Source organism: Chrysochloris asiatica, unplaced genomic scaffold (assembly GCF_000296735.1).
Source record: "Chrysochloris asiatica unplaced genomic scaffold, ChrAsi1.0 scaffold00005, whole genome shotgun sequence".
NCBI classification, from domain to species: domain Eukaryota; kingdom Metazoa; phylum Chordata; class Mammalia; order Afrosoricida; family Chrysochloridae; genus Chrysochloris; species Chrysochloris asiatica.
Window position 1 is genome coordinate 2,430,729 of NW_006408523.1, and position 8,656 is coordinate 2,439,384.

The window sequence follows — 8,656 nt, forward strand, 5'->3', positions numbered from 1 at the left end:
TATCTATATATCTATCTACCTGTCTATCTATTATCTATCTACCTATCTACCTATTACCTCTATCTATCTATCTATCTATCTATCTATCTATCTATCTATCTATCTATCTATCTATCTATCTATCTATCATCTATCTACCTCGGCCTGTCTGCCTGTCTGTCTATCTATCTATCTATCTACTTATCTATGTAAAGAGGCTCTGAAATGAGAAATGAACTGTGTGTGTGTTGAGCTGGGAAGACAAGGTATGTGAGGCATGCAGACAACAGGAAGCCTCAGTTGGAGAATGGTTCAGGGATGCTCTTCCCCACCTGCATGGCTGTTGGTATTGACATCACTTGGTCCCACAGGTTCTTTTTTTCCCATTGAAATTATGCACAACAAAACATATCCCATTTAACAACTTGTCCATACAGAATTCACTGAGTGTTGTTACCTACTTCACAGTGCATGACCGTTCTCCCTATCGTGGCCCCTGTTGTCTCACTCCCATTGACTCAGACTCACTATCCCTTAAGGTTCTCATCTGTGTTTTAGGGTCACTGTGGTCCATTTTATCTCATTTCAGTAGTTCCCAAAAAGAGTGCAACACTCAAGGTTCAAACCCAACAGCTGCTCCTTGGAAACCCTATCCTGGGTCTCTATGAGTCAGAACCGACTCTATGGCACTTAACAACAATCCTCTGCCAGAACTTAGTCGAACTGGTGGTAGCAATGATGGAAGATAAGGAGGAAGAAAAAGACAAGGAAGAAGTGGAGAAGAAGGAAGGGGAGGAGGAAACCAAAGAGAAAGAGGAAGACCAACAGGAGGAGGCGGGAGAGGGGAGGAAGTGGAGCAGAGGCTCTGACTATGAGCAGTCAGTCACCATGCATCAACATCACACTGCGTTTATTGGTCAACATGGTGGCCGAGTGTGGATTCCTTTCCATACTGCTAGCCATATGGTGAAAGTGCAGAGCTTTTTGAAACAACTGCCATTTGGTCTTTTGTGCCCTTTCAGGCATTTTCACCTGGACTGTGCCCTGCAGTTTGGTCCATTTGTTTTCTGGGTCCTGAGCCTTTGGCAGCCAAAGTAAGAATGGGGGACTGTGCTTGTTAATGACTTGAACCAGAGTCTTCTGCCCAGGATACCTTTGCCCCTTTTTCAATGAGCAACTCAAATTGGTATTTTCAGTTTTGTATCCCCCCAAAACAACCGAGTAAATGAAACCTTCTTTACCTCTCACCATTTCAGGGACATTTGCATATTAAAAGTTACCACAAACTCATCGTCTATATTTTACCTTGCAGAAAAAAAACAAAAAACATCTAAAGAAATATAAAAAGAAAAAGAAATAAAAAACCTAAAGCTCATCAGCTTAAAAAGAGATGGCAGAAACAAAGCAGGATTTTCCTTCTCATGTACTGTATACATCATTATTTGAATAATGTTGAATTTCACCCATACGCTGGGGAAAGAGAGCGGGGTGGAAACTGGCAAAAAATAACTACTGTGAATTCAAACTGCCAATGAATGGGGCCAGCCTCATTCATAAATGTCATATGAAGCTTTGGTTAAAAAGGCAAGTCTGTCATTCTAGGGACAGCAGCTGTTGTTACGTTGAACAAAATGGATACAAATGGGTATTATTTTAAAGTAAATGCTTAATTTCAGGCCTAACAAGCCCACTGTCCTCTGAGTAACCCTATGCCATGCGAGCCATAAACCCCAGTAGAGGGCTTGATTGCACAGGAAATCGGACTGCTCAGCCCAGCAAACACGAGGGCAGTGTTTGAGTTACTATGGCAATTGCAAAATAGGGAAGGCTTTTCTTCTTTTCCCCATCTCGGCATGCAGCCCCAGTCTGCCCCTGAATAACCCACATCTGCAAAAAGTTTTAACACGGTACTCAGATAAAGAAAAGGACCCCCAAAATGGGCACTGACCCGTCTCAAAAAATGTTGCAAATTTTACATACAAGAATCGGGGAGCCAGGCCACTTTGCTCAGGTTATGTCATACTGCCAGTACAATGGAATAAAAGCCCATGAAGTCCTCGGCTGTCAGATCCTGAGAGGAGGGGACAGCCGCAGTAAATGACAGCTTAAACGCAGATGTAATGAGAAAAGTCAGAGATGGGTGACAAAAAGTTACTGGTCAATGAATAAGGGAGAAAATTCAAACACATACACACACAATGAAAAAGCAGACAAAAGAGTAAAATACAATAAAATCTATCTATAGCGATTTACTGAGAAAACTCCCCAAAGCATATTTAGCAAATCTCAGAACGATGAAGCCCTGTGAAACCAACACATGGCTCTTTACACCAGGTCTTTGTAGGTTTCTCCCATCCCGCCCACCGTTTCCACGCAACTCGCTCCCAGCCAAGGGTGTCTCAGAACAATGGGGACTGGGGGATTTGGGGACACAGCTTGGGACACGAGAAGGCTTCAAAATGTTCATTCCGTTTTCCCACAAACTTTTTGAAGTGTGGCACTGTGGGTTAACACGCTGAACTGCAAAGTCGGTTTGAACCGCAAGGTTGGTAATTCAAGCTCACCAGCTGCTCCTCAGAAACCCTAAACAGGGTCGCTATGGGTCGGAAAGGATTCAATCGCAATTCACAACAACATCAATATATATTTGTTGTTGTTAAGTGCCGTCGAGTCACTTCCGAGTCACAGCATCTCATATATATGAGTCCTTGTGTGGTGTTGTAGGATAGGCACTGGACAACAAGGTCAGATTGAACCACATTGTCAGTGGTTCAAACCTACCAGCTACTCCTCAGAAACCCTATATAGGTTTGCTTTGAGTCGGAGCCGATTAGATGGCACTTTACAGCAACAACATTACCCTATTATCTCCTTCAGAAAACCACTGTTACTGACTCCATTTTGACTCATTGCTGCTCTAGAGGATGGTGTAGAACTTGCTGAAGACTAAATCTTTACAGAAGCAGACTGCCTCATCTTTCTCCTGAAGAGCAGCTGGGGGCTTCAAACTGCCGACCTTTTGGCTAGCAGTCCATTGCTTAACCTATTGCATCCTCAGGACTCCTTTTATGTATCCACATGTATACACACACCTGCACATACTTATGGAGTCCTGGTGCGGTGCTGCAAGGTCGGCGGTTCAAGCTCACCCATTGCTCCTCGGAAATCCTATACAGGATCGCTATGGATCAGAATCAACTCTACGATACTTAACAACAACAACACATACATATATGGACTCCTGCTATAGCGCTGTGGGATCAGCACTGGACTGGGAACCACAAAGTCAGCAGTTCAAACCCACCAGTTGCTCCTTGGAAACCCTATATGTATATGTTTTTGTTGTCAAGTGCCATCAAGTTGGTTCTGACTCATAGTGACCCCGTATAGGGTTTCTAAGGTACGACTGGTGGGTTTGAACTGTTGACTTTGTGGTTCAAATTGACCATACAATCCAGTGCTTATCCTGTAGTACCACACCAGAAATACAAACACACACACACACACACACATATATATATATATATATATATGCTCTGGTAGCATAGTGGTTACGAATCGGGCTGTGAACCACAAGGTCAGCAGTTCAAAACTACCAGCCGTTCCGTGGGAGAGAAAGATGAGGCTTTCTGCTCCTATAAAGATTTACCGCCTCAGAAACCCTGTACAGGGTCGATATGAGTTGGAACCGACTCCAAGGCACATAACAACAATATATATATATATGTAAAATGGGTATTATTTTAATGGGTATCTATACAAAGCTCCCATAAAAATTTACAGCCTCAGAAGTCTTATACAGGGTTGCTATGGGTCAGAACCTATTTGACAACACTTAACAACAACTACAACAACATTCATATAAAGAAATGTATAAATGATCCTTGATGTTGTGAAGTGCCTTCAAGACAGCCCCAGGTAAAGGGTTCCCAAGGAGCAGCTGGTGAGCCTGAACCACCGACCTTGCAGTTCAAATGGTTTTGCAGTCTGGCGCATTAACCCACAGAGCCACACCAGGACTCATTGGGGTGGGGGAAATGGGTTCCCATTGATCCCTAAAGAGTCGTTTGGGGTTGAAAAGGTTGTCCCTTGCCCTCACATACTTTGTGAAAACTTGACATTGAGCCCAGGCTTTATTTGCACCCCTCATCCCTCCCAAAGAGCCCTAGTGAAGCAGTGATTAAATGCTCAGCTGTTATCTAAAAGATTGGCAGTTCGAATCCACCAGCCACTCTGGGGAAGGAAAATGAGGCAGTCTGCTTCTGTAAAGATTTGTCGCCTTGGAAACCTGATGGGACAGTTCTTCTCTGTCCTCTAGGGTCACCGTGAGTCCGAATCTCCCGATGGCAGTGGGCTTGGTTTCTTCCTGCTTCCATCTGCAACAGAAAGCTGGGTTTATCTGCTTCTCTAGAGATTTATAGTCTTGGAAACCCTAAGGAATAGTTCGACTCCAGAGCAGTGGACTTGGTTTTGCTGTCTGCCCCAATTCTAAAACAGATTCTGTGAGTGTCTAGGATGATCTGCCTGCCTGTGCCCTGGGAGTGGAGGAAACACCTTTAAGCTGCAAAAGTGCATCCCTCATAACCCCTCTACCCTACCCACTGCCCCTCCACAGAGCCAAGGATGAGTCGTGATGTACCCTCTCAAAACATCCAAACCCCAAGAAGCAGAAGAAAGACTAAAATGAGTCTTTCACCTCTTTTCACTGAAAGAGCCATTCATGGCGTGAAAGCAGTTGGAAAAGACTTGGGTGGGTAGCAGCCTGAAAAGTGTCCCTATGCAAGAGCCGAGACTCCCGAGGGAAGAATACTTTTAAATAGCATGAATTCACCACAAAACATCCCCAGCGCTGAAAGGCATCCGCAGCTCAGTAAAACTGACAGTACATTTCACATTCATTGACTCTTGTTCTTTTGGGGGAGTTTTCATATGAAGAGAAAGGGACTATGGGAGACAATAGGGCTACCTTATCAATGTTCATTCATGCAGCGATTTCAGATACTTTTAACTGCTTGTCAATAGGGCTCGTCAGACTCTGAGATTCTAAACGTTCTGTCACGTTTGTGTAGTAACCACTTAAAGTTCTGCTAAGGCTTTGTGACAAGGACTGCCTTCCCTTTATGTGGGTCAAAATGCAAGGCAAGGCCATTGTGCTGAACGGCCTTCATTAAATTCATTGATTTGACCTGTATTTTAAAGACCAAAAGTCAAATGGAATGGGAAGTGAAAGTTCCCATACAAAATCGTCCCCTAGATCCTTGGCGGCTTCCTTGAACTCTCCAGTGTGCAGGCAAAGGACATCTTTAAGCTGTTTGAAGTTGGCCTGCAAGCTAGAGGAACATTTCTACTTACGTGCCCTTTGGGAGAAAAGTTGGGATTTGTTTAAAATTTTACGCAAGGATGAAGAAAATGCAAAAGCTGGAGATAGATTATTGTCAAGAACTTGATTTTCTTTCCAAAGACACAGTTTTCTCCACCTTGTAAGATGGTTTAACCAGGGGGTTTCTGCTCTGGTTCAGAACTGTGTCTCCCTATAACCCCTGACTTGTCAGCTTTTTGGTCAACACATAGTTTTGGACTTGGTGCAAGTTTACATTGTCTTTCGAACATACTGAAGAATGCCAGCATTTAAAAGCTGGTAGCGTAGTGGTTACAAATCGCGCTGCTAACCTCAAGGTCAGCAGTTCGAAACTACCAGCTGTTCCGTGGGAGAAAGATGAGGCTTTCTGCTTCTGTAAAGATTTACAGCCTCGGAAACCCTGTGCAGGGTCACTATGAGTCGGAACCGACTCCATGGCACTTAACAACAACAACAACATCATCCTTTTCTTATAAGTGTTTTTATGGCCAGAATGGTCATTCTACAGCCCAAATCCACCTCCTTATCACCAGGTTGATTTGACCCTATGAGGTAAAGTAGAACTACCCTGTGGGGTTTCCGAGGCTGTAGATCTTTATGGAAGCAGACCGCGATATGTCTCTCTGCAGAGTGTCTGGTGGGTTCCGATCGCAGCCAAGCGCTTAACCACTGTGCCACCAGGGCTCTTGAAAATGATCAGTAGCACTGATCGTTTAAAGTCTAGGGGTGGGGGCAAGAGGAGAAGGGGTATGATTAATGAAAAACCACTTCTAGAATAGAAACACCACAGGTGGGCAACAAACAGAATGTAGTTTTCATCCAATGCCATCGAGTCAATTCCAACTCACAGAGACCCTAGAGGACAGAGAAGAACCACTCCTCAGGGTTGCCAAGACTGTAAATCTTCATGGGAGCAGAAAGCTTCATTGGTCTTCTGTAAGGCAGCTGGTGGGTTTGAACCGCTGACCTTGCAGTTAGCAGCCCACTGCTTTACTCACAGAGCCACCCAGGATCTTGTTTCACAGTTTCTTGCTGTTGTCAAATACCGTCAAGTCAGTTCTGACTCACAGCAGCCCTGTATAGGTTTTCAGAGGAGCCGCTGGTGGGTTTGAACTGCCGACTTCGTGGTTAGTAATCCAGTGCTTATCCCACAGTGCTACAGTGCCACACCAGGACTCCTTTTCACAGTTTGTTATTAAGTGCCATCGAGTCAGTTCGGACTCACGGTGACCCTGTCTAGGGTTTCTGAGGCTGTAAGTCTTTACAGAAGCATAAAGCCTCATCTTTTTTTTGCATGGAGAGACTGGTAGGTTTGAACCACCAACCTTGTGGTTCACAATCTAGTGCTTATCCTGTGGAGTCACTGCACACATTTCTCACAGTGTGTTGAACTGTGAAGCTGTTACCAAGACTGTAAATCTTTATGGGAGCAGAAAGCCTTGCCCTTCTGTGGAGTAGCTAATGGGTTTGAACCACTGACCTTGCAGTTAGCAGCCCACTGCTGAAGCCACAGAGTCACTGGGCTCTTATTTCACAGTTTGTTGTTGTTAAGTGTCGTTGAGTCAGTTCTGACTCACTGCCACCTTCATGGTTAGCAGTCCAGGACTTATCCTACAGTACCACACCAGGACTCCATTCACAGTTTGTTGTTGTTAAGGACCATTGAGTCGATTCCAACTCATAGTGACCCTGCATAGGGTTTCAGAGGAGTGGCTGGTGGGTTTGATCTGCCAACCTTGTGATTAGCAGTCCAGTGCTGATTCTATAGTGCCACACCAGGATTCACTTCACAGTTTGTTGTAAAGTGCCGTCAAGTCGATTCTGACCCATACTGACCCTATATACGGTTTCCAAGGAGTGACTGGTGAGCTTGAACTGCAGACCTTGTGGTTCAAACTGACCTTTCAGTCCAGCACATTAACCCAGTTTGTACCCAGTGAGTGCCGTCGAGTCAGTTCCAAACCATAGCAACACTGTTTAGGGTTTCCGAGGAGCAGCTGGTGAGCTTGAATCACCGACCTTGATGCTCAAACCAACTTTAAAGTCCAGCGCATTAACCCACAGTGCCTCAGCAGGGCTAACTCTAAACTCAGGGTACCAGCTCTGGGCGCTCTCTCTTGGTTCTGTGGGGAGATTCTCGTTGCTTTTCAACTTCTGATCTTCAGTCGCTTGGCATCTTTCCCCATCTCTGCCTTCTTGTTTGCTTGCTTAACCTGCTCCTTGATATCTCAAGAGAGATTGATTTAAGACCCACCCTACACTAAAGCCTTCATCTTAAAGTCCACTTAGGCTGTCTCTCTCTCTTGTCTAGCCTTAATCATTCACCCATTTTGTCCAGTTAAAAAGAGTAAAGTCATTCTTTGCTTCTTTGCTGAAAGACAGCATTGTTCATACCACTTACTGTGATGTTACTTTTCAGTCATTTTGTCAACACAACTGGGCCAGTGGAGAAGATGTCAGACTCACCAAGGAGATGCAGTTGGTGGGGGTGGGGAGAGATGCAGCTGAACTAAGTGGGAGCAATTCCTTTGAGGTTCTGTGTCAAAGAGCAGGATGTGGAAAGCCATGCCGGTGAAGATGCGTGTGGGAACCTCAAAACACCAATGACAAACATCTGTGTCCCGAAAACTCACTTCCAACTGTTGCTAAACTGGAGAGGGGAGGACGGCAATGATTAACGCAAGGCTGCTAACCAAGAGTTGTCAGCAGCTCCGTAGGGGACAGACTTGGCAGTTTGTTCTGGTAAAGATGGTTGGTGTTGTTGGTGTTGTTGTTAGGTACCATGAAGTCATAGAGACGCCACGTACAACAGAACAAAGTCCTGCCCGGTTCTGCCCCATCCCACCACCATTGCTATTCTTGAGCCTTTGTTGCAGGCACGATGGCAATTTGTCTTGTTGAGGGTCTTCCTCTCTTTCACTGACCCTTTACTGATACCATCTATGTTGTTGTTCTTCAGGGACAGGTCCCTCCTGTAAAGACTGATGTTGTCGTTAAGTGTCGTCAAGTCAATTCCAACTCATAGCAACTGGTCAGTTTGAACCACCGACCTTATGGTTCAAACAGACCTTAGGGTTGAATGCTTCTACATTGCTACACCAGGTCCCCCCCCACCCCCGCAAAGATCGTTGTTGTTGTTAGGTACCATCGAGTTGGTACCAATTCCTAGCGACCTTATGCACAGCAGAATGAAAACACTGCCTGATCCTGGGCCAACCTCACTACTGTTGCCACACTTGAGTCCATCAATGCTGCCACTTGGCCAATCCATCTTATTGGGGGTCTTCCTCTTTTTCTCTGACCCTCCATCTTACCAAA